A 27656-nucleotide genomic window follows, 5' to 3' on the forward strand; every position below is an offset into this window, starting at 1 on the left:
TACAAACAACAGTAGGCAGTAGGTCTTGCATTTAGGAGCTATAGATTCCACCATAATCCACAAAGACAAATGTCTCGTAAGTATAGAACTGTTCAGGGAGATAAATCCAGTAAGGTTTTCTTGACTGTGTTGTTTCCAAGGGGAAACACACAAGTGAATGTTTCTTATGTTCAGTGCTAGAAGGGGTAGGGGATGTCAGCCCCAAAGTGAGGTAAAACAAAATAAGTCTCTCACCAACCGGACTGTAAAGGCCTCCATGGTCAGGCTGGTCAATTACTTATACCTTGTTTAACCACAGCACATCCTAAGTGATGATCGCCAAGGAAGGAAGGATTTGGACAGAGCAAGGCAATTCCCTGCAGCCTGGGTCCATCGGTCAAAACACAGAGGGGTGGGCAGTACATTAGGAAACCTTATTAGATGAGCCACGTTCTATAGACAAAACAACATGGTAAAGAAAGCAGCTGCTCCTCTGTGATCACGGCACTTCCTTCTGTGTTCTCCGTCTTCACCCTGCCTGCCAGATTCCTCTCAAAACTCTTCTAATGAGTAGCACAGACATATATATATACTACCAACTGTAAAATAGATAGTCAGTGGGAAGTTGTTGTATAACAAAGGGAGTCCAACTCGAGGATGGAAGATGCCTTAGAGGACTGGGGCGGGGAGGGTGGGGGGGGACTGGAGGAGGGAGGAGTCAAGGAAGGGAGGGAATACGGGGATATGTGTATAAAAACAGATGATTGAACTTGGTGTACCCCCAAAAAAAATAATAAAAAAAAAACTCTTCTAATCCATTAGCATCTCACCTTCAAATAGGAAAATTTTCAGATTCTTCTTGATGGAAAGAAAAAAACACAAACAACTCCCTTTCTTCGCCTGGCGTTATGACTAGCACACTGGAGCTGCAAAAGTAGCTGGATTTGTAAGTGAAATCCTACACTCATGATCTCAGCTTTTTTTTTTTTTTTTTCCTCCTGTTCACTCTGCAACCCAAGGTCCTCCATCCTTCTATCCTCACTGGTCCTCCGACCAGGTCTGGACATATGAAGGGCCTATTCTTGGGTCTTTCTTTGACCTTTGGCATTTTGGATCTTTCCCTCCCACTTGAATTTTACCATCTTCCCCTTTCCCCTCAACTGCTGCTTCCTGCCTGTTTATCTGCTCACTCCCTAATGCTGGCTGTGTCCTGGGTCCCATCACACAGAGGGATGCTCCTTCCCACGCCCCATCAGAAGTCACATGTGTGCCTGTGGCCCCATGCTGGAGAGCTTCAGCTTAGTACAGGAGGAATTTTCCACCTTCCACACAAGGATGTGTGTCTCCACCCTAGAGTTACACAGAGGGAACTGAATTCTTCTTCTAAACGATGAGAGGGAAATAAGGTGTATAAGGTACATACATAGTTTGGGCTGTTAAAGTCCAGAGCCTAATTTACAAAAAGCGAATTCCCTACCTTTTAGGTGAGTGGGGGAGATCAACCTGCTCAGTTTTTAGAAGAAATACAAACCAGCATCACGATTCCCCTTGAGAGATTCTACCCTCCCTCGCTTTTTATCTGCATGTGTCCCCACTAAGATGCCTCCTCTCCCATGAGGGATGGAAAACTAGCCCAGGGTCTCAAGCGCACTGTGCGAGCCCAGACTGAGTCTTACAAACAGCATTCCCAAGCCGGGAAAGATGATCCGAGCTGCAGGAAAATGAGGCTGGTCCCCTTGGGTCTGTTACAGCAGAAGGTTAGGGGAATGGGGCATGGAGTCTGTGCCTTGAGGCCCCTGTCTCAGAGTAAAGGGTCCCATGCTGTTCCACAGTAAGCCCCCCTTATCTGAGGTGTCAGTTACCCACGGTCAACCTCGGCCTGAAAATATTAAATGGAAAATTCCAGAAACAAACAATTCATAACTTTTAAATGTGCACCCGTCTGAGTAACGTGATGAAATCTCTCGCCATCCGCTCCATCTTCCAGGACGTGAGTCATCCCTTTGTCCAGCGTGTCCCGCCCCCTAATCACTTCGTAGCCCTCTGGGTTATCAGATCAACTAGGAGGTATCGCAGAGCTTGGGTTCAAGTGACCCTTTTTTTAGTTAATAACGGCCCCAGAGCGCGAGAGCAGTGATCTTGGAGATTCGGATGTGCCGAGAAGTGCTTCCTTTAAGTGAAAAGGTGAAAGTTCTTGACCTGAGAAGGAAATAAAAATTGCACGTTGAGGTTGCTAAGATCTACGGTAAGAACCAAGCTTCTGTGTGTGCAATTGTGAAGAAGGAAAAAGAAATTCGTGCTAGTTTTGCAAAGCTTACTGCAAAAGTTACAGCCACAGTGTTTCGTTAAGATGGAAAAGGCATTAAATTTATACAATATTTTGAGAGAGGAAAAAAAAGACCACATATACTTATATACTTATAATACTGTTATAGCTGTTCTATTTTATTATTAGTTATTCTTGTTAATTTCTTACCTTGCCTAATTTATAAATTGAGCTTTTATCACAGGTACTATTTAAGGTTTCAGGCATCCACTGGGGGTCTTGGAACATATTCCCATCAGACAAGGTGGATCAAATGTATTGAATCTCTGCGGCTGCACTTAACAGCTGCATTTCCAAAATCCATCAGGGTGCTCAAGAGGTGAGGCGTCTGAGCACATCCTCCCACTCCCTCCCACCCCGGGGCCCTCCTCGTGCAGGTGAGCTGGGCGCAGACCATGCCAGTGCCTGGGGAAGGAGCATCCCTGAGCTTGGGATTAACATACACACACTACTACATATAAAACAGATAACCAACAAGGACCTACTGTCTAGCACACAGAACTCTATGCAATATTCTGTGATAACCTATATGGGAAAAGAATCTGAAAAAGAATGGCTACATGTACATGAATAACTGAATCACTTTGCTGTACACCTGAAACGAACACAACATTGTAAATCAACTCCAATAAAATTTAAAACAAAAACAAAACAGGTTATCCATGAGTGTCGGCTAATGCTTTGGGAACACACTCAGTTATCTATTATTCTGTTTCATGTGTTTGCATTTTGCGTGTCTATTTAAAAACCCGGGAACATCCCGCGAGGGCCAGTGGTTGGGACTCCCCCTTCCTCTGCAGGGGGTGCGGGTTCCATCCCTGCCCGGGAAGCTAAGATCCCACACGCCTCCGGGCTAAAAGACCAAAACATAAAACAGAAGCAATATTGTAACAAATTCAGTGAAGACTTTAAAAATGGTCCACATCAAAAATATTTAAAATAAATAAATAAATAAGATAAAAGCACGACACAATTGATTGTGAGCTTTTTAAGAGCAGAGACCACACAGGCTTTCTCTTTCATATTCTTTCCTGATGTAATGACATGCCCTAAATGTGAACCGAAATTAACTTCTTCAGCTGTCTTTAACAGCACCTATTTATTTAACCTTGTTTAATGTATCATATCGAACAGTCGTGATTACTGATGGAGTGAGAAGCGCCTACTCTTTCTAGGTGACAATGGTTCCCATTTGGGGCGGGTAGGGGAGGGGGAGGTGGTTCTGCATTCAAACGGCAGTCAGTGGGAGCTTCCTTTAACTCATACTACACCATATAAATTCTTTAATAAGTTTGCATATGTTTCCTTATTTTGCCCTTAAAAAATCCTCGGATAAGGCAGATGGAGTAGAAAACATCTCTAGACCACATTTATCCACCTCAATATTAATCTTCATATTTCAAAGTGGTTTTTCAAAGCCATGAAGGGCCCCCAAAGTGATTCCTGACTTACACAGAACAACTGTTGTAGGTTTGCTGGCGGTCCTGTAATAGATCCAAATTCAGGGAGAAAATATTCATGCATCTTGATGTCCTGTCCACTCTTCGTGCCAAACTTTAGTCTACTTACACACACGCGCGCACACACACACACACACTCACTGTCTCCCCTGCCCTCTCTCCAGCATGCACCCACATAGTCATGCTTCAGTTTCCAAATGAAACAGGAGGAAAGCACGCGGCCGCCCTCAATCCTCTCCCTCTGTCGTCCGCAGACAGAGCAGTGCTCCTGCCGGTGACAGAGAACAGAAGTCGTAGTGTTGGGATTGGAGGGTTCTTTTATTAAACAGCAGCTTATTTGAAAAAACTCATGGTGAGTTTTATCGGTTAAATTATATCTCCCATTTCAGATGTTGCAGGCTTAACACCCAGTACCTCGGAATGTGCGCCCTGGGACCCGCGCGCCCTGGGACCCGCGTGCCGCAACTCCTGAGCCCACACGCCGCAACCCTCCCTTATGTGGAGACAGGGTCTTTCCAGAGGTGACTGAGTGGCCAGCATCACTGGTGTCCTTACACAGGAGGTCTGGACACAGGGCCGGCAGCGTGGAGGAGCCAGGCGAACGTGAAGACGGCATCCACCAGCCAAGGAGGGACGCCTGGCAGAGACCCCACCCTCACAGCCCTGGAATCAACCCCGCCTTTGCCTCCATTCCAGATTTTCGGCCTCTGAAACTGCCAGGCGTTATGTTTCTGTCGTGAAGCCAGAAACGTGGTACTTTGTTAGGGTGGCCCTCATGGGAGCAAATCAATGAAGCACGTGATCTTGGTCTGAAAGTCATAGCAGCCTACACGTGGCATGTTTCCACCTCTGAGCGTGCCAGTGATTTTATGCAATTCCTTCGGCCAAAGGGAAGCTAAAGAAAGATCAGATTGTTTTTTTAATGTTGCCTTACCTGACATACTCTTTTACTTAAATTTTGAAGTACCGTTGATTTACAATGTTGTGTTCTTTTCAGGTGTACAGCAAAGTGATTCAGATAGATATACGTGTGTGTGTGTGTGTGTGTGTGTGTACACATTCTTCTTCAGATTCTCTTCTCATATAAGTCATTAGATTAGATTCTAAAGCAGCTTCTGGGAAAGGGAGTCACTGCACACGGTGTGAATTATCCTGACAGCCTGAGGAATCTCACACCTTCGACAGGGTGGTGACAAGTTTAGGGGGAACCTGCCGGCCTGGCCTCGCTGTTCACTCATCATCTGTTTGGAAACTGGCATTTTCCTGAGGAAAAATACAGCTCCTCCAGGATCTCGTCCAAACTGCCCAGATGGCTCCCCTCTCTACCCCAAATTCCCCATCCCTGCTCGGTGTTGCCAAATCTTACCACCCTGACTGACGACCCCCTTCCAGAAAGTCTCCCCTAACTGGCATCCTTTATCAATTGTCTCCACGTGTCCCACGCCTATGATATGTCACCATGTTCTGTTTACACGCTGGCCACAGCCCCCAGCTGTCCCACCCACGTCCCTGTCCTCTCATATGAGGCCACAGGCCCTTTGGAGGCGAAATACGTGTCTTGGACTTGGAAATCTTTCTCATGAGCTCTCCGAGGCTGACCACACACATCCACGTGTGCTCCACTGAGCAATTTGGTGAGCTGATAGAAAGTCAATACTTTTATACGTCAATAAAAACAAGGATTTGAGCAGAATTCAACACTGGGTCAACAAGGTGTGCAGGCTGGGGTCACACGGGACAACATCTCATCACAGAGTCAGACTCTGCCAGCTTCCCCGCAGCCCTCGGCTGTTTCCTTCACACTTACTGATGCGAAACCCGCTTTCAGAAACCACCTTTGGTTTGGCAATTCCATCGGCAGGAACGAGACCTTCAAACACATCCTCGGAGGAAAGTTATAACGAACAAGGGAAAAGCAGGAAGGGTGTCTGGCTGGTGCCTGCAAGGCTTTCCACTCCCCGCCGCCCCCAGCCCAGTGGCCCTGGTTCTCAGAGGAGGTGATCTCGAGACCCCTTCCTCCATCATTCTGTTTTTCTAACTCCCTAATTTCACAAGGCATCTGTCTTAGTTCAAGCTTCTGTAACAATGTCACAGGCTGGGTGGCTTAAACAGACATTTATTTCTCACAGTTCTGGAGGCTGGAAGTCCAAGGTCAGAGTGCCAGTGTGGTCGGAGTTCTGGTGAAGGCCATCTTCTCGATGCCCTCACTCAGCAGAAGGGGCGAGGGAGGTCTCTGGGGTTTCTTTACGGGGGCACTAATCCCCTTCATGGGGGCCCCACCCTCATGACCTAGACACCTCCCTAACACTAGCGCACTGGGGGTGGGGACATCAACATTCCATCTGTAGCACCACCCACTTGCTCTCAGGACACACCATCCTCACTCCATCTCACCTGCCTCTACCATAGCTGAGCCACCACTCTCTCCCATGGGTGACACTTCAATCCCTTCTAATGGGCCTTCCAGCTCTGGATCCCACTCATTCCTTCCACACACCTGTATCTATCGATGGAATGTTCTGTGTCAGGTAAGGCTAGGTATGGAGGGCGATGGGAGACTAGGAAGATGTCTGTCCTCTCTCAGAACTGCCAAGAGAGAAGGGAAGAGATGGACCCACAGTACACGAGCAAACAGAGAAACAAGGCAATTGTGACTGTGCAGTGTCCTGGAAGGAGCACAGAGCAGACAGGTGCTATGCAGTCACCGGCTGGAACCAACCACCATGCGGGTGAGGCCAGGATGCTCCTTTAGAGACTGTGGTCAGGGGGAAATCACTGAGGCTGACACCTGTGAGAAAGAACTGGTCACGCGCAGAGCCAGTGCAAGGGCCCCGGGGCAGGAAACACCTTGGTTTGAGCCAGGAACTGAAAGGTGGTTCCTGGGTCTGCGGCCACACAGGGTGTGATCTTTCAAAAACAAGCAGCCACTCCCGTGTGCGTATGGTCTTCAAGACCCCCTCCATGTGGGGCCTCCACTTTGTCCGCCTCCCTCCCGCCCTGTGCACTGCTGCTGACCTGTCTGTGTCACGGCGGGACCAGCCTTTCCTCAGCTCTCCAAGACTCCCGCAGACCTTCTCATGACAGCGACCCCACGTGCTCTTCCCTCGGCCTGCAACGTCCCCTTCTCCCACCTGCTGCTTGTCCCTCAGAACTCAGCATCCCATGAACTGGGCAGGGCCCCATTACCTTACTTATGCCTCTAGTGACGGGTCCAAACACACGTCTGGGCTCAGAGTATGTTCTCAAGCAAGCGGCTGGAAAAGGTCTTATTCCAGTGTTGAAGGAACACACACACAAGTTCACAGGCAGTGGGCAGGAGCACATGCTCGCTGCCAGGTGAACGTGAACGGCCAGAGCCCGGGCATTCTAGGGTCAATGCAATCACCAGGGCTTCTTATGCAATCTTATTTCGGTTGATAACCAGGCATTATTTCACATGCCAGGAGCAGCGTCCTCCTTGATTTCCCCTGGACCATTTTCCACGTACGCAGCAGATGCTTATTTGCCTGAGTGGGAGCCGCTGCCTGGGGAGCGTGGGGGGAGGGGCTCGGCCTCGGCTGGCACAGCCCCTGCTGCAGGTGGGGCCGAGCGCATTATTCTCCCGGACTCCCCTTCTCCAAACATGCGGCATTGCAGCCGACGGACTAGGGGTAGAGAGGTCCTTAATATTAAATACAAATTCTCTATTCCATGTTTAATAGACACTGCTGGCTTCGGGGAAAGCAAAATTGCTTTCTATAAACACGGAAGCTGGCAGACACATTTTTCTGGCAACAATCTATGAAAACCTCCTCTGGGCTCCTTGTTCATTCACGCCACTGCAGGAGCCGAATGGAGCGGGTGTGCGGCTTCCTGGGGGTGTTTGCAGTTGAGATTGACACTTAGGAAAGGAAGGAAAACAGAGCAAGTCATTAGAAAGTAAATGAGGATCTGAAACCAGAGTGCGCCAAAGGGACCAAAGGAAACCTGGAGGAAGCTCTGGGGTCCTGCCCCCGCCCCCCAGCCCTCTCCAGGGCTCAGGGAAGGAGGGGCTGGCCGGAGGTGGAGGCCCCGGACTTGGGTTTAAAGCACTGAATCAACCTAATGCCTCAACTTCCCATGATCCATCATTCTTTTGAACAGACCCTACTTACAAAATCGGCAGACGTTTAGGTATAGACTTTGAGAGATGAAAGACAGTCTCTTTGCCTCAAAATATTTCCCTGCCTGACAGGTAGAATGCCACAAATTGGCCAGTTGAGATTCATTCCTTTGGATCTTTAGATTTCGGTATTTGGGAGTTCTCTAAGTAATAAAATAATTACCCTTGGTCCCTTTTTAGTAAAACTTTATTATGGATACCTAGCGAGGAACAAGGCTGTCACAAAATCAAAATAGCCTAAAAGGGAACAGGAGAAAGGAGAACGTGGGGGTGAAGCAACCCCACCGCCTCACGCCGGCCCGTTCCCACTCAGCATCGGCCAGGCCTGCCTGAGTGGGGTCCTCGCCAGCCATTGAGGAAGGTCAGTTCTGAGCCAAGCGGCCCTTGGCTTGTCCATCCTATTCTGCGCTGAATGGACACAGTGTCTAAATGAGCAGGCAGAAGATGAAAGCTATGTGTGGGTGGCAGGGGGGAGGCAGAGTGGTACCCAGAGCTGGGCCCCCAAGGTACACAGATACCCGAGATCCCTCGTTCAGGTGTCCTGTCAGGACAGGCCCCCGAGACCCGCAGGCTGCGCATCTAGGGACGTTACAGCAGGGCCGCCTCCTGACCCTCAGGCCACACGGGATGCTGACGCTGGAGGCCCGGCCTGCTCCCTGCGCTCTGAGCTCCCCGCTGTCACCCCTGGACCCCTGGGGGCTTTTATGCTCCCCCTAAATCTCGCAGCTCTCAGTAAACAATCAGCCCCAGCGAGAACCTCTGGGGGTCCCGAGCCCGTGCCCAGGGCTCCCCAGGGAACAGGCATCGTCCGTGTCATCACCTGGCATCATGAAAAAGCTTATCACCTCTTAAGAGGGTTTCAGGCATCAACCAACAGGTGCAGCGCACAGATGCAGAGAGAATTCCTCTAAGTCCCAGAGCGCGACGACGCAGAATCCAGCCTGGAGGGACTGAAGTTCAAGGAGGCCAGGACGTGGGGCAAAGCCTGGCTGCTGGAAGACAGTGAACAAAGGGGCGTGCAGGGGGGACCAGTGGGCCGCCGTCCAGCCCTTGTTTCATGGAGACGTGCACACTGACGGCGCCAGTTGGATGGAGGCCAGGGAAGGGCCAGCCCCTTGGGCACCGTTTAGCCCTGGAACTGCTAACACAGAGTGTCCTCTGTCCGATGTCTTTCCACCAGGACCTCAAGTTCCCACTGAGCTACTCTTGAGAGGTTCTTGGCTTTCCACTCTACCCTTCTTTCCCAGCTAGATGTGAAATACTTGGCTTGAAGGCCTTGAGGAAATTGAAGTGACCTCAGAAAAGGCAGGGGGTGGGGTGTAGAGAGAAAGAGAAAAAGAGACAGAGATAGAAAGAGATTCTAATTTAGCTTATTCTGGAAACTCCTCTGATGTTTCATGCAGAAGCTTCAGTGACAAAATGTATCCTTTTTGAATATTTCTTATCTGGCCCTTCGTGCCTTCTTTAGCTCTATGGCCAGTGACAGTTGCAGACCTTATCCTTTGAATCCATATTTCTGGAAAAGTCCCTGAGCCGCCAGCATGAACGGCAGATGCTTAGAGATGCACTCAGGCTGCTGTAGATGAAGGTAACAAACTCACAATCCCCCCTTCTTCTTTTTTTTATGCAAAAAATCACCCAAGTGATGGAGCTCCTTGGGACTCTGTTCAGCCGTGTCCTGCCCAGGGCTCATTCCATGGCTGTGACCTTGGCAATGGGGAGAGATACTCAACCAGCAACCTCAGAGGGGCCTGGAATCTCTGCTCTGTTTACAGACCCCACCATCCCTCACCCCTGCCCAGACGTGAAGGTCAAGGAGCTGATGGGCTGATGCACTTGCTTTAGAGAAAACAAACAGCACTGCTGACTTGGTTTGCGCCCCTGGCATCCCGAGGTCACAGGTACTTCAGCACCTGACCTGACCTGGAACCACCAGCAGCTGGTCCTTAACAACAACGTGCTCTAACACTTCAAGGGCTGGTGTGTGTCACAGGCCTAATACGCACTAGCTCATTTCCTCTTCACGAGAAACCTGCACACAGGGCACACTTCTAAGACCGCACGAGACCTCCCGGGATGGGATCAGTGCAGGACGGTAATTCCACCCATGGTTAGTTTCCTGCTCTACACGGGAACGTTCTTGAGGCAATGTGGTCACTTGTGAAATGCAGACCGTACCCCTCAACGCCCCCTGGATGTCTCTCCCACGTGCAGAATTCCGGACCAGCAACGACGATGGAAGCTCCCGAATTTCTCTAGGGAGGAGATTTAGCAGCCGTGAGCTGGTTGAAAGAAGAGGCCAGATGACTTGTCTGGAAGCAACATATGCTTAGAAAATACATGGCTTTTGCAAAGATTTTACCTGGATTGGGGTTGCAGAAATGATTGCTCCCAGTGGCAGCTGGGATGGTGACTAACTTCCGCTAGGTAGGCTGTCTCCTCTAGAGGGCGAGGGTTGGGGACCACTGAGGCATTTACATAGGTCTCATCACTAGTCATCAGAGCTGTTTGGGGGGGTGTAAGAGGAAATGGGTCCAGTATAGTAGACAGCACAGTCGGGGTGGGTGGACCGAGGCCCCCATGCCTTTTAACTAACAGGTAATCAAATATGGAGTAAACCACTTCATCCCTAGGACCTTAGTGTCCCCAACTATAAATTAGGATTATCTCGTACAGTCCCATAAAGGGTATTTTAGTGCAAAACAACTCACAACGAACTGTCGGCAGAGCAATGCTCTGCTAGGCCTGGACGCTTGAGCTACTGTCCATGCAGTCTGTATCAATCCTACTGAAGCCACAGCAAAGGGGTCCGATAAGGGAATTCCGTGTCCTCAATCCTCTGCCGATACTCAGGCTGACTCTCCAGTTTGGGAGGACAGGTCAGGGTCAGCTTTTCACTGGTGAACCTGACTGGTTTTTCCCCATGTCCTTCTGCATGCTTTCTGCTTTCTGCATGAAGAAACTGGCTAAACTCCCTCCCTGTATGCAGAGTCAAAAGCGGTAGGAGGAAGCCAGGGAGCCATGATTCATGCTTAGTGGGATTTTATTTCTGGGGAGAAGCTATCCCATCTCCTGGCCTTGCTACACCACCAGCAGGGTCAGAACAGTCCCCAGCCTTCCCTGCTCCCTGCTGCTCTGGTGATGTTCCTTGTTATACTTCCTCTAGCGCTGTAAGAGAAAGCTTTGTGCTGTATGCCACCCACGTGCCCTCTGAGATCCACCCGTGTATCTAGTCCTCTGTGCAGCTGTCTCTCGGCACCTCTTCCCAGGAGGAAGTGCCAGCAAATTACCTTTCAGAACGCAGTGCAGTGCGTGGTGTGACAGAAGTCGGTGCACTTACAAGCCTTTGTGTATGTCTTTCTTCCTGGGGTGTGACGCTCCCTAGGAATAAGAATCAATTTTGTCTTATTCACCTTCTTAGCCCCCTGAATCTAGCGCAAGGCTTCTCACATGCACAGAAATGCCAAGCAAAGGGATGAAGCCAATTGGAGCAGTCAGACCTTGGAAAGGATCCCTAAGTTAAGCCCTTTCATCGTGGTCCTCCCAGCACCCCACACACACCTTGGAGTCCCTATCACAACGATCACCTAAGACTAATCTCCATGACCATTTGCTGAAGGTCTGTCTTCCTGGCCAGACTGTGAACTTGAACGCTCTACGAGCCGCGGGGCCATGTTTCTTTTGCTCGTGGCCCTGGCACTGCGCAGGCACTTAAATATTTGTTGCATAAATAAGAGGCTCATTCTTGGCAGTCAGAAGAGAATGACACACTGCTGTAATGTAAGGCTGGTACCTTACAGGCTCTGTGTAGTACCTAGAACATCTTAAGCGTTGAGGCCATAGTAACCAATAATAATGAGTCTATATATAAAGCACTATATATACAGTGGGTGAGTAATAGCAGCATTTCTGATTTAACGGTAGTGATCTTCATGTTCCCAGCACAATCCAAAATGACGTCATCCTACCTCTTCCTGAGTATTTTTATTCTGAGTGTAGAGAATGACAGTGATAGCCCAGGAAAAAAATGCACTTCACTCAAGAAAAGGGGAGGGAAAAACCTTTGTGCTACAAGAGCACACCAATGAATTAAAACCTGCTTTTGTGTTGGCATTGATGTATGTTGGAAAAGTGCTTTTGTGTCTACAGCCTAAGAATTTTTAATTACAGGATTTGGTTGGGCAAATTGAGTGTGTCTAACTGCCGTCACACACAAGGCTCAATTAAGCATTCCGTGCACTCTGAAAGGTGACAAATCCGGTGACCTCGCAAAGCACCCTGTGCTGAGGAACAGTCGTTTTGGAGTTTGTGGATTTTTCCACCGTTCATTGTTTTCCTTCTTCAAGGGACAGGACTTGAAGAAGAGGAAATGAAAAGGTGAAGACGCAGGGAAGGAGAGGGGGGATGTGGGGGAGGCGGTGCCCCACGGGGACAGCGCTGGTCTCGTGCGGATGGAGGTCCTTATAAAGCCTAGTGCCCGCCCACCTGTGATGAATGTATCACTAATTCCGACTCACGCAGCTTTTCCTCAGCTCATCCATTATCCACTTTCTCAAGCATCCAGTACCCAGAAGCAGAGACTCTATGTCTTCTGAAAATCCAGCGTCATCTTCCTTGCTTTGCTCTCTTAAGACGTGGATGCTTGGTTCTCGACCCCAGAAACCCTCATTTTTCCTAAAAGGATTTGAATGGCTGCTCTAAACATCCAAGTGATAAACCTGACTGCTTCCTTCACACGCCTTTTTAGCTACCCAATGCCGGAGTTTGGTACAGCATGGGAAGTCCCTGATCCCCAGATCTGGAAAGCTCACCTGCTCATCTGCGGTGAATGCACGAACAGAGTGAGGATAAAAGGTGAGAAAGTTTCTTTTGGGATTATGGTTTTCTTTGGGTATATGCCCAGTAGTGGGATTACTGGATCATATGGAAGTTCTATTTGTAGTTTTTTACTATTTACAATAACCAGGACATGGAAGCAACCTAAATGCCCATCAACAAATGAATGGATAAAGAAGATGTGGCATATATACACAATGGAATATTACTCAGCTATAAAAAGGGATGAGATGGAGCTATATGTAATGAGGTGGATAGAACTACAATCTGTCATACAGAGTGAAGTAAGTCAGAAAGAGAAGGACAAATATTGTATGCTAACTCACATATACGGAATCTAAAAATGGTACTGATGAACTCAGTGACAAGAACAAGGACGCAGATACAGAGAATGGACTGGAGAACTCGAGGTATGGGAGGGGGCGGGGGGTGAAGGGGAAACTGAGACGAAGCGAGAGAGTAGCACAGACATATATATACTACCAACTGTAAAATAGATAGTCAGTGGGAAGTTGTTGTATAACAAAGGGAGTCCAACTCGAGGATGGAAGATGCCTTAGAGGACTGGGGCGGGGAGGGTGGGGGGGACCCGGGGCGGGGGGAGTCAAGGAAGGGAGGGAATACAGGGATATGTGTATAAAAACAGATGATTGAACTTGGTGTACCCCCAAAAAAATAAAAAAAAATAAAAAAAAAAAAAGGTGAGAAAGGATGGCCTGTCAGATGCTGGACACGAGAGCACGCCCTGCTCCTTGGGGTCCACACTTGCCGCCCCCCGGGGAGATCAGAGCTGGGGAGAGTCCCTGATGTTCTTCAGGGAGAGAGAAGGGAACCCTGCTGACAACACACAGGCTCTCATCCTGACTCGAGAACCAGGACCGCCCCTGCGTCCCCAGCACTCTCTTTGGAACCACACCACCCTTTCCTAAGGAGAACAGGACTTTGCTTGTAGAATCTCATCGGTTTCATCCAAAGGGGGTGCGTTCTCGCTCCACTGGCTGTCGTGTCTCCAAGGGGAAGTTCAAGCCCCTTTCCCAGGAGCCCCCCACCAGCTCCTCCTGCATCAGGGTGAATGGAGCCAAAATGGGCACCAGGGCGGCTCTGAAGGAAGAAGAAGACACAAAAGAGCAAAGCGGAGGAGGATGTGCCCTAAGAGAACTGGACCGCATCATCCTTGGTCTCAGTGATCGTCAGTTTCATGTAGGTTTTACGTAATAAACTTCATCCTTTAGGCGGCCACGGGCAAGCAGGATCTTCTACCCCCGCCCCCACCTGCTCACTGTGGGGTCCCCAGGGGCATGGCGCTCCCGGGACTCTCTAGATCCCTCTGTCTGTCCTAAGACTGGTTCTGAATTTGAGACAAGGCACTTTTTTTAAAGGCAGGGGCTTCTCACCCAGGCACGGTGGCCCCAAGCAGCTGCTGTCACATCCCCAGGGCACCCCTCCCCGTGACTCTTGTCCACCACCCACCGCACAGTGCCTGGGAGCCAGCCTCCGGTCCACCCCACTCCCAGGGCTCCTGGGGGCCCCAACCTTGAGCTTCTCTCCCTGAGGAGGAAGCATATTGCCTTCTAGTTGGTCTCAGTCAGGCTCGGGTGGCCGCAGCAAAGCTCCACAGACCAGGAGGCTTACACCAGCACTGCCTGTCTCAGCTCTAGGGACTGTGCTGGAAGTGTCACGTGTCCCTTCCTCGCCCGTGTCAGTGGCAGAAAAGCACTCCCAGGGCTACGTCTGCAGGACACGGGGGATGCCATCTGGCTGTGCGCCAGGAAGAGCTGGTGGCAAACCAGTGACAAGCTTGTGGTCCCCACGATGGCGTCTGACCGGGGTCCTCCGCCCGGAACCGGCATGGCCACCCCAGCGCACACTCCTTACTGACTTCAGGTCATAACACAAACCACCCGACCGCACTCAAAACTCTTCCTATTGCAGAGACGTGGATGGACCTAGAGACTCATACAGAGTGAAGTGAGTCAGAAAGAGAAAAACAAATATCGTACATTAACGCATATATGTGGAATCTAGAAAAATGGTGCAGATGATCTTATTTGCAAAGCACAAATAGAGACGCAGATGTAGAGAAGAAACGTATGCATACCAAGGGGGGAAGGAGTAGGGGTGGGATAAGTTGGGAGATTGGGATTGACATATATACGCTAATATGTATAAAATAGATACCTAATGAGAACCCACTGTATAGCACAGGGAACTCTACTCAGTGCTCTGTGGTGACCGAAATGGGAAGGAAATCCAAAAAAGAGGGGATATGTGTATATGTGTGGCTGATTCACTTTGCTGTACAGCAGAAAGTGACACAGCAGTGTAAAGCAACTATACTCCAATTAAAAAAAAAAAAGAAACCTCTTCCTATATTGCTAGGTAATTCCTTCTGCCTTGCTGCCTTGTTGATAATGGCGTATTGTCTTGATATCTGGGCCGTGTCTCCACTGACTGGTTTATAAGCCTCTGAGAAACCTTGCATCCTCTTGCATGTTGCTGTGATACCTACATATTTCCTGGGAAAAGTTAGAGCTCAGAAACCAGTACGGACAGAACAGCTTTACTTTCCCCTCAAGAGAACTGTCCCAGCCGAGACTCAGCTAAGGGCTTCCTGTGACATGAGAGTTCCGGGAAATAAAAGCAAATTAAATAACATTTCAGCTGCTGGTTAGTGGCTCATGAGGTGTGCTGGTGACCGTGAGTGCAGCGCGGTACTAGGTCCTCGGCGGACGGGGAGGCCAGCTTTCCCAGCAAGGAGCCCTCGTCATTCCGCGGCAGGCCTGGCTCCAGGTGGTGGGGGCCGCCGGGTGCAGGAGGGAGGGGAGGGCTGGGTGCCCCACAGGCTCCATACAGTCGGCCCTTGAGTGGAAGCCGGAGGCCAGGGGAGCAGGCCAGCAGCGTGGTGGGCACCACGGACCAGGGCCAGAGGCAGGGCGCGGGCCCAGGCCTGTCTGGGTCTGACCACGCGAGCCTCAGTTTCCTCATTTGTTCAGCGGGGCTACTGTCGCGTATTTCCCAGGGTACCAAAGAGAACCAGCCAGATGATGGGTACCAAGCACGTGGCCATTGCTGCGTGTGCCCAGGGGCCGACGGGGCCTGCATGAGGGCGGGGCGGTGGGCCTAGCTGGGCAGGGGCTACTCTGTGCTGAGAATGGGGGGTGGGCCTTGATGCCCAGATGTTTAAGCTGACATGAGAGGCGGTGGTCTGTTCCAAGTTGAGGAATCACACGACAACAGCTAAGATTCATGGCCTGGCAACAGGGTGGGCTGCCCCTCTTGGGACACGTCCCATCCCACCCCCAGTCTCTGACTCACTCCTTCTCCCACCAAGTAAAGCCCGTGTCCTCGTGTGCCCACATCCCGGGCACAGGATTCCAGGCCCATCTCCCCCGCTGGCCCTCTCCTCCCCACCTGCAGCCTCCTTCCATCACCTGCCCTTTCACGTGTCCGCAGAGCCCAGCAGGTGACGAGTGGAGCGGGCTGTCACTGTTCCCAGAGTCAGTCCTTCCCTCGTTTCCACGCCACCCAGCAGGACCGGCTCAGCGTCGGTCAGGCCGTCCACCCACCATCCCAGGTGCTCCTCGGATGGCCCAGCCCCCTGCTCTCAGCCCCCTGCACCTCAGTCAGGACAGCGGAATCTCCCAGGCCTGTCTTCACCTCCATCCGGGTACGTGGGTGCTGCCCGTGTACCTGGATGGAGGTACACGTCACGCCTCTGCCACCTGGTCTACTGATCAGCAGCCGTGCTGCCTCCCTGTTCCCTAAAGCACCTGGGATGTGCTCGCTTCCTTGTTCACAGAGGGGTTTGCAGCAAACCTGGTTGTGTGTGTGTGTGTGTGTGTAAAAAGAGAGAGAAAATGAGAACGCGGGGCAGTAAAAATATCCCAACAAAAGGCACAGAACTGGCTGGTGAGGAAGAGACTTGTCTGCATCACCCAAAGGATCATATTCTCATTTCCTCTTCCTGATGAACGTGCCACCGGGCGGCGGGTGCAGTGCCAGATACTCGGCAAAGCATCTGAAGAAATTAACTCATGTGCGGTGGCAGACGCGTCCCTGCGTCGATAAAGGCACAGAGAACGTTCTGGCGTTGCTTCCCCTTCTTGCTCTGAGAAAAGTAATTATACTTTCAACCCAGACAAAGCTTTATCTGAATAGGCCAGGGCGAGAGCTGGGCACACTCCCCTCTTTGGCAGTGCCCACGGGACGCCCCTCTGCTCCAGGCAGAAGCAGGGCGTGGAGCTGAACGCCTCGCAAGGCAGACCAAGCAGCAACTGTCACGGAGGCGAAGGTCGTTACAGCTAAATGGAGTTTTGCAGATCATCAGTCCAAAAAAATGTGTTTTCATTTCCAACTGAGGAAACCGAGGGTTCTCACAGGTAGATCATCACCAGGGCACAAAGACAGTGATGTTGACCTTGGATGGACACCAGACTGCTGGGGTCCTGCCCAGTGTCCCTCAAAACATGACAATCTTCTGCTTGGGTAGATTTACAGGGCAGATCAGCTCTCCCCACAGCTTGGAGCAAGTCTAACACGCGATGCTTCTTGATTGCAGCCAGATTCTGGCCCGTCTGTTCTGGTCCCACAGAAGACCACGCAGCCTGGTGTCCTTCGGCTGCCGCCATTTCTCTCTGAGTGATCTCTGGAGAAAGGCAAGAAAGCCATCTCCATCAGAAGACACGTCCCCTCTGTGGATGTTGATGGCCTATACTTTATATAAACAAAGCGATAAATCAAAGGCAAGTAGCGAAAAGTAAAGAAAACAGCAGGTTTACTCTTGCCTTTTAGAGCTCCCATCTCTGTCATCTGTAAATGATCAACAGAGTTCCTTCTGTGGTTCTACTCTGCAAACAAACAAGAAGGAACAGTTTTCCTACCCGTTCTGGGAGATCAGCTACTCTGGGATGCCGTAAGTTAACCAGCGCATGCGGGATGCTTTAGGCAGAAGACCAGCTGATGGGTGATGCTAACTGACACACAAAGGGCTGAGAAACCAATGGATACGGAGTCCTTTGATTTCACACATCCCTTTGGACACTCTTAGGAGTGTTGTTGAAATACAATGCTGAGGCCACCGACCAAAATACAAGTTCAAGTAAACATATTAAAATTCAATTGTCATCCGAGGAAAAATCGTTTGTAAAAAGAACTTGTGTACTGAGGGTATGACAGAAATCACGGCTAGGAGAAAGAGGTTGTTACTGACAGCCTGAGAGGACCTGTGTCGAAGCTGACAGAATAATGAATTTAAATAGTTTTTTCCCCCATGAAATACTGTAACTAGTTGTTTGCTCAGCAAAGAACAGTATTTTTCTTCCGAGGACGTTTACCTGAAGAAAGAAAAGTTACATGGATCACCATGAGCCTGAAATGAGGGCAAAACTTGTCTCATTTCCCATCACAGGAAGACGGTGGAAGCTTCCAGAAGGCGCTGGGCTAGGGTAGTGAGCCTTCTCTTGTCATGTGCTTTGTAAGTGGGGCTTTTTCTCCTTAAAATAGCACACCTTTCAAGCACCTCCATTCTGATCATAAGTGCTGAATTTTACTTTTTTAGACAGTGGTTAATAAGATCTTGTAGTTCACCAGGATTCTCATCCACGGGATTTTAAACAGCTTCTGGCAATTAGTCAGTGTTCCTCACTCAAGCGGGGGTTCTAAGTACACACGTGTGGACAGACAAGACACACGCGTGAGCGTGATTTCCTGTAGAAGAGTCAGCTCAGGATGGAATGCAGCTAATCCTCGACATGCTGCCTCTGTGCACAATAGTTTTGGAATTCCTATTTGAGAACTGCTTTCAAAACCATTTTAGAAAATTATTCACGTTATTCTAAAACAAGCTGTACATGTGGAGCCGGGTAGCCACTGCCAGCTTATTTGAAGCCAAGTTTAGTAAATATTTCCCCGAGGCAAGCTCACCCCAATGGCCACCACTGAATGACTCTCATTTCTTTGCAGATTCAAGATAGTCAAGAGAATGTATCCTTATGTAAAATGGCGCAACCACTAGGAAAACAGTGTGGAGGTTCCTCAAAAAAACTAAAGATAGAATTACCATATGATCCAGCAATTTCATCCCGGGCATATATCCAGACAAAACTCTAATTCAAAAAGATACATGCACCCTTATGTTCAAAGCAGCACTATTCACAATAGCCAAGACATGGAAGCAACCTAAATGTCCATCTGCAGATGAATGGATAAAGAAGATGTGGCACATATATACAATGGAATACTACTCAGCCATGAAAAAGAATGAAATAATGCCACTTGCAGCAACACAGATGCACCTAGAGATGATCACACTAAGTAAAGTCAGACAGAGAAAGACAAATACCATATGATATCACCTATATGTGGAATTTAAAATATGATATAAATGAACTTAGCTACAAAATAGACTCACAGACATAGAGAACAGATTTGTGGTTGCCAAGGGGTGGGGGTGGGGTAGGGATGGATTGAGAATTTGGGGTTAGCAGATACAAACTATTATATAGAGAATGGATAAACAACAAGGTCCTACTGTACAGCACAGGGAACTATATTCAATATCCTGTGATAAACCCTAATGGAAAAGAATATGAGGAAGAATATATATATGTATATATACGAGGATGAGTCAAAAATTATCCGCACTCTGGCTAGAGAATTTTCATTAACTTTCACAAAAGACAAATACATCATTTTTTGACAATATCTCCTTGCTTTTCAATACACTTTGTCCATCTGTCAACAAGCTTTCATATTCCCTCATTTAAAAATGTTTTAGGCTGAGCTGCGAGCCGCGAATGCACCGCTGTCTTCACTTCTTCATCAGAAGTGAATCTTCGTCCTTATAAGGCTGCTTTTAGGTGACCAAACAGGTGAAAGTCCAATGGAGCCAGATCAGGACTATAAGGAAGATGCTTTAACACTTCAAAACGAAGTTTTTGCAGAGTGTGGACAGTGTGGGCAGAAGTGTGCGGACGTGCATTGCCATGCAAGATCACAGAGCCCTTGGATAGCAGTCCTCTGCGTTTAATCTGAAATTTAGGCTTCAGCTCTTCAATAAGTATCTCTATGCATTTATACACACTTCATGGTAAAACACTTTCTCCATACTGCCCACAAAGTCTTCAATAAATAATGGCACCATGTTCACCCTCAGACAACCAAAAACGAATCGCTTCAGGCTGCTCTTCTTTTGTGCATATCACAAGTGGGGCACCCATTTTTGCTCGCACCGCAGTTACAAATGAATTTATGTAACACATTCACATCTCCACAGCAGGGACTGGGGAGACAGTCGCCTTGAACGGAAAGTGCTGATAAGACAGTGAGGCCAACAGAAGTTTTAATATAACCAGAGTGCAGATAATTTTTGACTCACCCCCTATATATCTGAATCACTTTGCTGTATAGCAGAAATTAACACAACATTGTAAATCAACTAGATTTGAATAAGATAACTTTTTAAAAAAGAGTACGTAACCCTAGAATATACCCCAGGCTCTAAAGGTAATCCACAAGCTGAAATTTGCCTCCCTGAGCTGTCTATGGAATGGCTTTTAAAAAAAATTATTTATTTACTTATTTACTTTATTTATTGGCTGTGTTGGGTCTTCATTGCTGTGTGCAGGTTTTTCTCTAGTTACGAGGAGCAGGGCTACTCTTCGTTGTGGTGCATGGGCTTCCCATCACGGTGGCTTCTCTTCTTGTGCACCACGGGCTCCAGGCTCGCGGTCTTCAGTAGCTGTGGCACGTGGGCTCTGTAGCTGTGGCTCGCGGGCTCAAGAGCCCAGCTGAGCTTAGGTGCTCTGTGGCATGTGAGATCTTCCTGGGCCAGGGATCGAACCTGTGTCCCCTGCATTGGCAGGTGGATTCTTACCCACTGCGCCACCAGGGAAGTCCCTATGGAACGGCTTTTGAGTTGATTGCACTGGAGGATTTAAGGAGATGCAGCAGCCATGTGTGCAATGTTTCATGCTTTTGAGAAGTCTGTTGGGACCACCTCCCACTGAGACCCCTGGGAGGCAGTGGCTGCTGAGCCTGGAAGTCCCATCACCTTCCCTGAAGATGAGGAACCACAAGTGGCTCCTCTGACTCCACGTGGTGTGACGTGGACGTGATCGATGCCGTCACGTCCTGTTGTCTTACTATAGGGAGGGATGGGGTGGGGGCGGGGAGGGCAGCTGGCTTTCAGGAAGGAGGCCAATAAGGGAAGGGGGCTCTGTCTCCCATACTGAGGGTCTGGACTTCAAGGCTGACAGATGGTCCTGAGTGGTTGCTCCACGCTGAGGCCAACAAGAACTGTAAAGTTTCCATTCATTGATGGTTAACTCCCTCACAGTTGACTGGTAGGTATCCAAAACCGGCTTCTCCAAACTTCTCAGACAGCTGAATCTCTGGCGTCCGAATCACGCATCAGTGAATTAGCAGGGAAGAGGCACAGCTAGGCACCCTCCTCTTAATATTCCCAGAGAGCCACCCTCGCTGTGCCGTGCTCATGAAAAACGTTCAATGGCTCCCACTGTGAAAGAGTAAAACACAATCTCTTTGACTTAGAATTATGGAAAATGAACAGATAATTCACTTCAGTATAAGTAATGGAAATGACTAATACATGTATGGAAATTCATCCTATCTGGCAATCAAATAAATCACAACTCAAATGGTAATTCAGCAAAAAAGAAAAAAGTGTCCTTTAAGTTGGTCATGATTAAAAAGTTAGTCACAGAGAGACCAGATGAGAATGCAGTGGTGCAGTGGTTCCCACCTGCCGTTGGTGGGGAAACACCTCGATTCCTTTCTCCAAAGCCATTTGCAAATGTCACCAAGAGCCCTACAAGTCTTCGCACCTTTTCTAAGACTCTGCTCTTCTTTTTCCATATTTACTCCTTTCATCAGCTCATTCATCTAAAGACTATAAATGTCATCGAAAGAGTATAAATATTTGCTGAAGGCTCCTAAGAGGGATATACGTGTTTGTTTTTGCTCAGTTTGGTTTGTTCGTTTATTTTTTGTTTGTTTTTTATGTCCTTCACATGAATGAATGAAACACGGTATTTGTCTTTCTCTGTCTGACTTATTTTACCTAGCATGTTCGCCTCAAGGTCCACTCGTGTTGTCACAAATGGAAAGATTTTGTTCCTTTTTACAGCCAAGTAGTATTCCATTTTATAGATCTCTCTCACATCTTCCTCACCCATTCATCCATTGATGGACACAGGGTTGTCTCCCTATTTTGGCTGTTGTAAATACTTGAGCCCCAGTTTTGATGTTATCCATGGCCCCTCTTCATATCTCATCCCCCATGTCTAATCTGACCCCAAATCCTACTTTCCATACCTAAGGACTACCTACCTTGTCTGAACCACCAGCCGTCTCTTCTTGGCTGAATTACAGAAACAGCCTCCTGAAAGATCTCCCGCTTCCACCCTCACCCCCCTGCAGCCTCTTCCCAACACAGCACACAGTGGGATCCTGCACAGCCCATCCGACCGCCTCACTTTTCTGCTCAAAGCCCTCCCATCACCCCCAGCTCACTAGAGGAAAAGCCAGTCTTTACAAAGGTGCCAGGCCCTTGTGAACTGGTCCTTCAGCCTTTCTCCGACCCCTCCCCCAGATGTTTCTCAAATCCTTCTCCCCCTGATGACCTCCAACCCAACAGGAACCTTCTTGCTTAGGGTCCCTGCTTGAGCTGCCCCCTTCCACGGACTAAATCCACTAGGCTGACCTGTCTCTCAAGTGTGCCCTTTTTTTTGGAGTATAGTTGCTTTACAATGTTGTGTTAGTTTCTGCTGTACAGAAAGTGAATCAGCCATATGTATAAGTATATCAACCATGCCGTTTTTTTATATAAATTTTATTTATTTATTTATTCATTTATGTATTTATTTATTGGCTGTGTTGGGTCTTCGATGCTGTATACGGGCTTTATCCAGTTGCGGTGAGCAGGGGCTACTCTTCATTGTGGTGGCTTCTCTTGTTGTGGAGCACAGGCTCTAGATGCACAGGCTTCAATAGCTGCAGCACACAGGCTCAACAGTTGTAGCTCACAGGCTCTAGAGCACAGGCTCAACAGTTGTGGCGCACGGGCTTAGTTGCTCCGCAGCATGTGGGATCTTCCCGGACCAGGGCTCAAACCTGTGTCCCCCCACACTGGCAGGTGGCTTCTTAACCACTGTGCCACCAGGGAAGTCCCCCAAATGTGTCCTTCTAATCCGGTTCTTTATACAGAAACAGAAAAATCCTGGGAACAGGTTAATAATATTAATTAAGTATTAATAATTAATAATACAAGTATTAATGTAAGTCTTCCCTGGGTGGTGCTGTGACTTTTACTTTCTCTGTTGTCCAGATTTTCTAACTCATCCACAATAAAAATGTGTAAGAACACAGTCATTTTCAAGATAACACGATGTACTTCTTGTTCACGTACTCAGTGACATAGTTGCCATATCTCTTGGGAACCCAAGATTCCCAGCAGATGTTTTAATGAACATAATTCAAGCAGAATTCATGCTCTCACTCATGAAGTGCAAAACTCCTCACTGTACGTATATATGTGTAACAGAGATGAGAAAGTAAAGGTGGCCCCTGAAATAGTAAAGGTGATATATATCAGCACGACAGAATTTCGGGTAAATTTTTACTTCGGAATCTCCTACAGTGAGCACAGGTATGTATTCTTTCCTTGCAATAAGAGCTTTATGTAAAACACATGATTTTTTCCTATAAAATGAAAACACCCAGGAAACATTTTTATAACAAAAGCTTTTTTTGTTGTTTATTTAAAATTTTTATTTTATATTGGAGTATAGTTGATTTACAATGTTGTGTTAGTTTCAGGTATACAGCAAACTGATTCAATTATACATATACATATATCTATTCTTTTTCAAATACTTTTCCTATTTAGGTTATTACAGAATATTGAGTCGAGTTCTCTGTGCTATACAGTAGGTCCTTGTTGGTTGTCTATTTTAAATATAGTAGTATGTATATGTCAATCCCCAAATCCCAATTTATCCCTCCCCCTTTGGTAACCAAAAGTTTGAAAAACTTTTTTTTAATCTGCATTTTTCCAGTGGACCTGAGAAGAGCTATCTATTTATTTGGTGGAATGCTATATAAGGAGAAATTCTACACAACAAATTATTTCTCCAATCCCTATCCATGTAAGCAACCGGTTCCTATAACCAAGACACAGTTCCATGTTCCTTGCATCATAGGTAAGGAAAAAACAGAGGAAGAAAAATATGTAGCTAACTTCTTACACTTCATTTGCCCTCTGATCAAGTAACAATGACGTATCCACGTCCATCAAACCTACCCCCTTCAGACATCTGAACCACCTAAATAAAACACACTTATCTTCCAAAAACACTGTCCACAAATATGATGGAGAAAAATCCAGCCCTTAGGTGGTAAAGGCAGGTAGGACCAGCATTCTCCTCCCCCTGGCGAACTCAGAGCATCCTTTCCCCTTTTAATACACCAATTTTCTTACATAGAGATCGGATATCAGGTGTGTTCTCTCTTTTTCCTACTAGGAAATAAATGTGATTTCAAGTAATTTGTAATAGAATCCCACAAATTAACTGATTCCTGCTCTAATGTGGTTTACTTCTACACGTGAGCACAAAAGGCTCGCAGACAGACACATGGAAGTGACCAGCGACAGGCAGCAGGTTACACAGGATCGAGTAGTTATGAATCAGGACTGTGATTCCAAAAACCTTACAAGCATGGCTGGTGCTTCTTAGGGGCCTGATGACTTTTTGGTTGAATCCATGAATTACTGAGTTCAACTCAAGAGGCCATGGGGAAGCAGATTTGGCAGTGAACGGCTGGTACGGGTGTCGGGAGTTACCCCTAAGAAATCCTAGTGATGTCGGGTGCCTGCTGTGGTCAGCAGTGGACGGTGTAAGAAACCCATCACCATCGCCCTCACCATCCCACCCCATAGGGACACCTATGCTGTAACTGGAAATATACCAGATACTTACACCACGTAGCAAATGTGAATATTCAGTTACCCCTAATGAGGAGACATTTTGGAGTTTGTAGGGACAGAGATGCAGGAAGATTGAGGAACCCTCCTGAGGTCACACCGCCGGGTCACCCATCTACCACCAGGCTGGACTGCCACCCTTTATCAGAACCTAGGACTTCATTCAGCAGGGGCTTGACCAGCCCTCTAGGGAATCAGAGCTCCCCCTGAGCTCCAACTAATGGCTCCTCACCCCACCCTCAGCACCGCCCCACAGGGTCCACCATCCACCCCTGGGCCAGTCAATGGGCTCTGTCATCACCCCGGACGGCCCACAGCCTTGGAAGTTCAGGGTCGATGATCAGACCAGGTGGAGCTAAGCGGGTGACAAGGACGGGGATGTCCTCACGGCCAGAAGCTTTCCTGTCCGTCCCACCACAAGCTTGCGGAAACCTCCCACCAAACCCTGGTGGCCCAGGATCCCTAATTCTCAAAGGATCCCGGGTGGTCCCCTAGCCTACAGAGAGCACTGGGTACCCGCTGCCGCTCTGCTGCACGCAGCCTGGCTAGCGGGTGACCACATGCCCGGGAACACCTGCCCCAGGGCCCCAGGCTCTCTGGATCCAGCCCTCGATGCCTCAGACCAGCAACCAGGCAGATGGCCCACCACTCATCAGCTCTGGGCCCAGCAGTCACGGCTACGACGGTTCTCCCCCCTCTAGAGGCACAGACCCAGAACCCGGGCCCCGTGCCCAACGCTGAGAGCACCAAAGAGGAAGGAAAGCCTGGAAAGGGCCCAGAGAGCTGAGAGTTTAAACAAGATCTACAAGGAGGGGGAGAAGTTGGCTATAGGGAGAGAGAGAGAGAGAGATGGCTTAATAACAGCTTTAATCTGCATCAATGAATACATGTGTATATACATGCGCATATACATATATACATATATATTACATATATATACACACACACACATATACATATACTGGGTTGGGTTAGCCAAAAAGTTTGTTTGGGTTTTTCCGTAAGTTGTTACAGAAGAACCTGAATGAACTTTTTGGCCACGGCAGTATATACACACATACATATGTACATATATGTTATATACATGTATATACATATACTGATATATACATATGTTATATATACCTATACACATATATTATACACATGTATATACATATACACATATGTTATATATACATATATGCATATAACACATATATACATATACACACATATACATATACACATATATGTTATATATAAAAATATTCATTTAAACCTCCTCAAAAGCCTAAATGGTGATACTACTATTATCCCATGTTGCACATGAGAAAACTGAGGCACAGGGACATGAAATAACTAGCCCCAGGTTATCCAGCTAGTAAATAACTATACACTTTATGCATAGATTTAACAAGTCTGGTGATCTTTAAGCCACGGCAAGATCAACTCAATATTTGTGTTCAACTACTACCCTTCCGGATCCCAGCCCTGCCACTCTGGAGAGCTTAAAGAGATTCCCCAACGATCTCATGAGGGCTGTAAGAGTGAAACAGCATGCTGACCTGCTCAACTGGCCCCCCAAAGAGGTGAAGGAGCCCTCTGTTCATGAACACGTCTTCTCTAGGCTTTTGAACTTCCAAAGAAAGTGTCAACCCTCAGCTTAGTGTGGCAGTCTGCAGGTTACATCTCAAATGCTTAGTATTCAAGATCAAACACACAGGGACTTCTCGGGTGGCACAGTGGTATCGAATCCACCTGCCAATGCAGGGCACACAGGTTCGAGCCCTGTTCCAGGAAGATCCCACATGCCAAGGAGCAACTAAGCCTGTGAGCCACAACTACTGAGCTTGAGTGCCACAACTACTGAATCCCATGAGCCTAGAGCCTGTGTTCCACAATAAGAGAAGCCACTGCCCTGAGAAGCCTGCGTGCCACAATGAAGAGTAGCCCCCGCTCCCGGCAACTAGAGAAAGACTGCGTGCAGCAATGAAGACCCAATGCAGCCAATAAAAAAGTACTTACTGAATTAATTAATTAATTAAAAAAAAGATCAAATACACACCTAATGAAAGTGGCATTTGCCACTTTAAAGTTTTAGGATGCCATGTTCACCCGGCCCTTTGTCTTAAGGAGGCCAGTCTCTCTAACAGGCAACAATCTTCACCAAAGAGACATTAGGCTTCTAAGCATTGGTCCCCTACGTCTTCCATGCCCAGTCACCTCAAATCCCTTTATGTCCCTTTGCCACCTGCGCTGCCCTGGCTTCCCTGCCTGGTTGGCAGCATTTGACTTCATCCTTCATTCCTCCCTCGCTTGCTGGGGATTCAAAGACGATTTGTAGCACCTGCTTCTACAATTAAGTGGCTTTGGCCATTTCGAGGGCAGCCTGCTAGTCCCAAACCATTTGGAAGCACGGATGTCAGGGACAGTGGATTCCTGTGCTTTATTTGTGGCCTCCAGCTGCGGACTTCCTGCTCCTGGTTGTATCCAAAGGCAGGACACCCGGCACCAGGAGTGTCTGGTCCTGCAAAGCCTTCCACAAACCTGCAGAATCATTTCTTCTATGGTGCAAGGTGATTTTTATGCTCTGGCAAATGTCCTTTTGTCACGTTTCATCAAATCTCAGGGACTGTTGGTTGAATACGCAACCTCACTTTTTGGACCACTTAGAAAGAAAAAGTACTCCCAATTAAAATATGACATACCATCATTTCTGGGAGACACCATGATATTAAAGATATAAAAACATGAAAATCATGCGCATCTCAAACTTGAAGAAATAGTGTGACATCAGTGACAGGTGGTCAGGACAGTTGCTTTTATTTTCAAAAAAGAAAAACAAACATATCAGGGTCTGCAATGTGTGTGGTGGGGGTGGGAGGAGTGCTTCCACTTCATCACCATCTTGAATGACTCCTACCTCTGGGT

Source organism: Hippopotamus amphibius, chromosome 4, assembly GCF_030028045.1.
Source record: "Hippopotamus amphibius kiboko isolate mHipAmp2 chromosome 4, mHipAmp2.hap2, whole genome shotgun sequence".
NCBI lineage: Eukaryota > Metazoa > Chordata > Mammalia > Artiodactyla > Hippopotamidae > Hippopotamus > Hippopotamus amphibius.